We start from the raw sequence: 6,383 nt of genomic DNA, 5'->3' as shown, positions 1-6,383 counted from the left end.
TCTCCTACCGCACCGCCCCAGACGCAGCTTTGTGAGGACGAAGGGGGAAACTGAGTCCAGGTGGGTGGATGCGGGGCCGAGGGTCCTGCTGGCGCCGCTTGCCTGTTGGGTGCACCTGGAGAAGTTTGCACGGAGCGCCGGGCCCCCGCCGACCACGCGAGATGCACAGGTGCGTTTTCAACTCTCTTTACCTGCTGCTCTCAGCCAGCCCCCCCCCCGCCCCCACCCCCAGCTGCACCTCCCAGCCGTCCAGGGCCCGCACAGCCACAGCTGGACCCTGCAGCCCCGGGCGACCCGAGTGCCGGCTCGGTCCTACTCCCGAGAACAGGCCCCACGCGGGGAGTACTGGGGTGTGGGCAGGCCGGACTTAACAGGTGAGCTGAATGGAAGCCGGACGCCCCCACCCCGACCCCGCCATCCTGGGCTGTGATTGGCCCCGTCCCCAGGCCCCAGCGCAGGTCCCGGGGTGGGCGTGGGCAAGACCGGAGGCGCCTCTGGACCCAGGAGTTTCTCCTTCGTCGCAGCCTGAAGCCGGCGGGGCTGGGGTGCGGGTGGCCGTTCCGTGGGACGCGGGCAGGGGCTGTCGCGCAGAGTGGGAGCGCGAGGGCCAGGCTGGTGGCTGCAGAGAGGAGGAGAGCCGGGAGCCCGGACGTGTGAGTACCCTGTCCCGCTGGGAGGCTGGCCCTGGGACCGCCAGGCTCAGACCACCTGGCTCTGACGGCGCCGGCGAGGTGGAGTTTTCTTAACTGATACCTAAGCTTCAAATGCACGTGTTTTACCACTGGTCCCTTAAGGTTGTAACCAGCATGCGAGTTAATTCAGAGAGCCCCAAGCATCGTCAGCGCTGGGCTCTGTGCGTTTGCTGTGAGAGCGAGGCTGCAATGGCCTTGAGAATGATGCGATATGATCTTTTCTTTTAATTGAAAAATGAGCAAATTAGTTCATACATGAACGGTATTACTGAATTTGAATAGCGTTAAAATCCAAACGTTGTCTTTAAATTAATTGTTTTAGAACTAAACGAATCAGGAAGAAATTACATCCGTGGTATGATCTTATGGATTCCTAAGCTGTGCTGTTTGCAGGTGTTTCAATGTTATTAAAATGTACATACTGGGCAATAATTTACATTATCGCATAAAATATATCAGGCGGTGAATACATTTTGACTTTCTTTTGTGGACACAATTATTTTGATTCATTTCATGATTATTGCTGAAAGTAGTAGTATTTTATAGGAAGGAAGCGTTTAAAAAGTGATTCACTCTGGGAGTCACCTGCGTTGGGAATAAACGCAGGCACACAGTAAATCGTGAATGAACCAAGGGCGCAGTTATACAATGAGCCACCAGGTGGCGCTGTTCCCCAAGCCAAGGTCGACTCAGTCCTTCAACTCCGGCCTCGCCTTCAGCCCCACCTCGGGAGGTCTCCTCTCCCGCCTGGAGCAGGACCTCTGGCTGCTCCCGCATCCCCAGGCCCGCAAGTTTGTCCCTGTACCACGTTCGCTGCAGGAACAATTGCAGGATTTTTCCCGCTAGCAGCTCTGGCCAAGTCCTATACCCCCCTGTAGGGTTCTCCAGATATAGCCATGCCCAGGATGGTTTTCCTGTCCCTGCTGCTAATGTCCACCAGGAAATCCTGTACTGAGCTTGCAGATTCAGCCCTGGTTTCCCTTGGGACAAGCTGCTTACACTCCGTGTGCTTCAGTTTCTTTGGATTGGTTGGCTGGAAAGAGAAGGTAAATCCAGGGCGAGGCATGAGAAAATCTGGAAGGCAGTGGGGAGCCACAGAGGGTGTTTGAGCGGGAGAGTGCCCTAGGAGGTAAGGAGAGGAAGTCCTCCCCTTCCTCTGCCTTCTGGGGGTGTTGGGGATTAGGAGGAGGCTGTCGCTTGGGTCAGCCTAGGGACCCTCTGCGCGGGTCGCCAGTGGCTGGCCCAGAGCGTCTCCTTGCTGTCTTCCCTGGGGCGTTGTCTGTCAGCTCTGGGGTGACTCCTGCAGGGCCAGCCTGTGGCTTGCGATCCCTTAGCACACACCAGGTTGGGGGCGTCAGCCCCGGAGGGGAGGCGGGGCCTCCGGCAGGAGGCGGAGGCCCTGAGAGGCTGGGCTGACGCACTTGGGATTGGCTGGGAAGCAGTGGGGAGGGGCCCTGTGGGCAGAGGGGGGCCCCAGCCTAGTGGCCGCGGGGTGGGGTGGGGGGTGCGCATGTGGTGTGGCTTCTGGGACCCCACCCACCTCGCACCGGGAGCCTAGCTAGCTGATCCTGGAGGGGAGCCTACTCAGGGTGTTCCCCGTCTCCCAGAGGAGCCCGTGCCGGAGGGGCTCCGGCCACTGGGCCTGGCGGCTTCGTGGTCCCTGCGCAGCGGGGGCTCTCTGCGGGTCACACAGGGGCCTTGGGGCTTTTGCTCTGAGCAAGGTGTGAGCACCTGGGACTGCACAGATGGAGCTTGACACCCCCCCCCCCCCAGTCTCTGTGAGGTGCCTGCTCTCCGGGCAGCTGTAGCATCAGCGGAGTCCCAGGGACACGGCCCGAGGGGCTCGTGTGCCAGGAACCCTTCACGGAGCGTGTGGGGCCCTGAGGCTGGCCAGGGCTCGTAGCACCGGCACCCCGCAGCAGTGGGAAGAGCAGCCTGCTCTACCTCTGGGCCAGAATGCGACGTTAGAGGGACGTGGGATAGCTCAGGCCACTGGACCCTGGATAGAAGCCTAAAGGGAGGACCAGCCTCGGCCAGGGCTCCCTGGGCACTTGCATACCTCCTCTGATGGGCAGCTCACTCATTACCATTACAGGCAGCCAGGCCTCTTGGCGAGCTTTAAATGGCACGAACCTCCTCCTCCTCCATGGTTCTGAGACCACACAGAGCACGCCTGTTTCTCCAAATAGTCACTCCTCCTGTGTCTCTTGTGTGGCTTCTCCAGATAGTTGAGTCATGGAGACACAGACCCAGAATCACCGCCAGTGGCATGGTGCTGCCCACGGGGTCCTGGGGACCCGGCAGAGGCTCCTGGTCTAGCCGAGAGAGAATCAACCTTGGAGGCTTCTTGTAGGAGGCAGCGTCTAAGCCGAGTTCCGAGATCAACTGCATTGTCTATCTCGACTTGTGACAGTTTGCATGCAGCATGCCTCAGACAGGATCTTGGCTTGCTGCACCTTTTTTATGGGGTCTTTGGGCTTCTGGAACCTGGTTGTGTTTATTGCAAAGTTTCTAGCAATTGTTTTGTTAAATAGGTTTTCTATGGATTTTTTTTTCTTTTCTCCTTCTGGAATATCTATAATGTGAAGCTTTTAATGGTGGTCATTAAGTCTTTTTTTTTTTTTTTTTTGACAGGCAGAGTGGACAGTGAGAGAGAGAGAGACAGAGAGAAAGGTCTTCCTTTGCCGTTGGTTCACCCTCCAATGGCCGCCGCAGCCGGTGCGCTGTGGCCGGCGCACTGCGCTGATCCGATGGCAGGAGCCAGGAGCCAGGTGCTTTTCCTGGTCTCCCATGGGGTGCAGGGCCCAAGCACCTGGGCCATCTTCCACTGCACTCCCTGGCCACAGCAGAGAGCTGGCCTGGAAGAGGGGCAGCCGGGACAGAATCCGGCGCCCCAACCGGGACTAGAACCCGGTGTGCCGGCGCCGCAAGGCAGAGGATTAGCCTAGTGAGCCATGGCGCCGGCCTAATGGTGGTCATTAAGTCTTAAAGGGGCATTCTTTTTTCTTGATTTTTTGTCTCACCAGTTATTGCAAAAGACTTGTTTTCAAACTGAGAAATTCTCTTCTGCCTGATTTGTTCTGTTGAGGCTCTCTGCTATATTTTAATTTTGTTTATCGAATTCTTTAGCTCCAATATTTCTGGCTGGTTCTTTTCAAAATTTATTTGTTCATTTGAAAGGCAGAGCTGGACAGACGGAGGGAGGGAGAGAGGTGGAAAAAGACAGAGGTCGTCCATCCGCTGGTTCACTCCCCAGATGGCCACAATGACTGGGGCTGGGCCAGGCCAAAGCCAGGAGCCAGGAGCTTCATCTGGGTCTCCCAGGCGGGTGCAGGGGCCCAAGCACTCGGGCCATCTTCTCCTGCTGTCCCAGGTGTGTTAGCAGGGAACTGGAGTGCGAGTGGAACAGCTGGGACACAACCCAGCACCCCTGTTGGATGCCAGCATCCCAGGCAGTGGCTTAACCCTTGGCACCACAAAGTTGTGCTCCGGTTGATTCTCTTTTTTCTAGCTCTTGGCTGAATTTCTTTTTTCTCCCATTTTTAAAAAAGATTTATTTATTTATTTGAAAGAGTTACACAGAAAGAGGAGAGGCAGAGAGAGGAGAGGCAGAGAGAAAGAGAGGGGTCTTCTATCCGGTAGTTCACTCCTTAATTGGCCGCAATGGCTGGAGCTGTGCCGATCCTAAGCCAGGAGCTTCTTCTAGGTCTCCCACGTGGGTGCAGAGGCCCAAGGACTTGGGTCATCTTCCACTGCTTTCCCAGGCCACAGAAGAGAGCTGGACCAGAAGTGGAGCAGCTGGGTCTCAAACTGGCGCCCATATGGGATGCTGGCAGTTCAGGCCAGGGCGTTAACCCCCTGAGCCACAGCGCTGGCCCTCTCTCATTTTTAAAAATATATATAAGGTGAACAAATTTCATGCATTTTATAGATACAGATTTAGGAACATGGTGATACCTCCTACCCTACCCTATGCTACCTCTTAGCACACACCTACACTCCTTCCTCCTTCCTTTCTTATTCTTTTAATTTTTTCCCCCAGAAACCTTTTATTTAAGGAATACAAGCTTCATCATTTCATAAATGCACACTTTAGGAACACAGTGATTCTTCCCACTGTACCTGCCCTCCCACCCCTCTTCCTCCTCCCTCTCCTATTCCCATTCTTGAGAGCTATTTTCAATTAACTTTATACACATATGATGAATTCCATACTAAGTAAAGAGTTAAACAAATAGTATTAAAAAAACCCTATTCCTCGACCGGCGCTTGCTGATACTTGCTTTATGGCCTCGTATGTGGTCGATCCTAGAGAAAGTTCCATGCACTGGTGAGAAGAATGTGTATTCTGCAACTGTAGGATGAAAAGTTCTGTAGATACCCGTTAGATCCATTTGGTCTATAGTGTTGATTTTTTTTAATTTTTTTTTTTTTTTGACAGGCAGAGTGGACAGTGGGAGAGAGAGAGACAGAGAGAAAAGTCTTCCTTTTCTGTTGGTTCACCCCGCAATGGCCGCTTTGGCCGGCGCACCGCACTGATCCAATGACAGGAGCCAGGTGCTTCTCCTGGTCTCCCATGGGGTGCAGGACCCAAGCACCTGGGCCATCTTCCACTGCACTCCCTGGCCACAGCAGAGAGCTGGCCTGGAAGAGGGGCAACCGGGACAGAATCCGGCGCCCCGACCAGGCCTAGAACCGTGTGTGCCAGCGCTGCTAGGCGGAGGATTAGCCTAGTGAGCCATGGCGCCGGCTTATAGTGTTGATTAACTGTTGTTTCCTTGCTGACTTTCTGTCTGGTTGATCTGTCCATTGCTGAAAGACGGGTATGGAAGTCCCCCATTACTATTGTATTTGAGTTTATGTCTCTCTTTAAGTTCATTAACATTTGTTTTAAATAGCCAGGTGCCCTGTAATTAGGTGCATATACATTTATAAAAGTCACATCTTCCTGTTGAATTGATCTCTTAATCATTACATAGTGACCTTTGTCTTCTTTTAATGGTTTTTGTGTTAAAGTCAATTTTGTCTGATGTTAGGATGGCTATACCAGCTCTTTTTTTTTGTTTGTTTCTGTTAGCATGGAATATCTTTTTCCATCCTTTTCACTCTCAGTCTGAGTGTATTTTATTGGTGGGATGTGTTTGTTGTAGGCAGCAAATAGATGGGTTTTGCTTTTTGATCCATTCACCAGTCTGTATCTTTTAACTGGAGAGTTAAAGCCATTTACATTCAAGGTGACTATTGATAAGTACCGGCTTGGCCCTGCCGTTTTTCCATAAACATCCCTATTGTATATGTTGTATTTCCTTTGTACTTTTACTGGGAGATTTTCTGCCTTCAGCTTCTTTCATAGTGATAATTATGTTTCTGTTTTCTGTGTGTAGCACATGCTTAAGCATCTTTGTTAAAGTTGGATGAGTGGTGACAAATTCTTTCAATTTCTGTTTGTTCCGGAAGATGTTATTTCACCTTCATTCATAAATGAGAGCTTTGAAGGGTACCGTATTCTGATTTGAGTTTTTTCTCTTACTATATATATTAAGAATACTATGTATGATCTCCTAGCCTGTAATATTTCTAATGAGAAGTCAGCCTTGAGTCTAACTGGGGATCCTCTGAAAGTAATCAAGCATTTCTCTTTTGCACATTTTAGAATCTTTTCTTTATGTTTTACTGTGGAGAGTTTGACTA

The sequence above is a fragment of the Oryctolagus cuniculus genome, chromosome 2 (assembly GCF_051225735.1).
Source record: "Oryctolagus cuniculus isolate XC-2025 breed Fujian yellow rabbit chromosome 2, ASM5122573v1, whole genome shotgun sequence".
NCBI classification, from domain to species: Eukaryota; Metazoa; Chordata; class Mammalia; order Lagomorpha; family Leporidae; genus Oryctolagus; species Oryctolagus cuniculus.
This window is presented reverse-complemented; position numbering follows the sequence as displayed.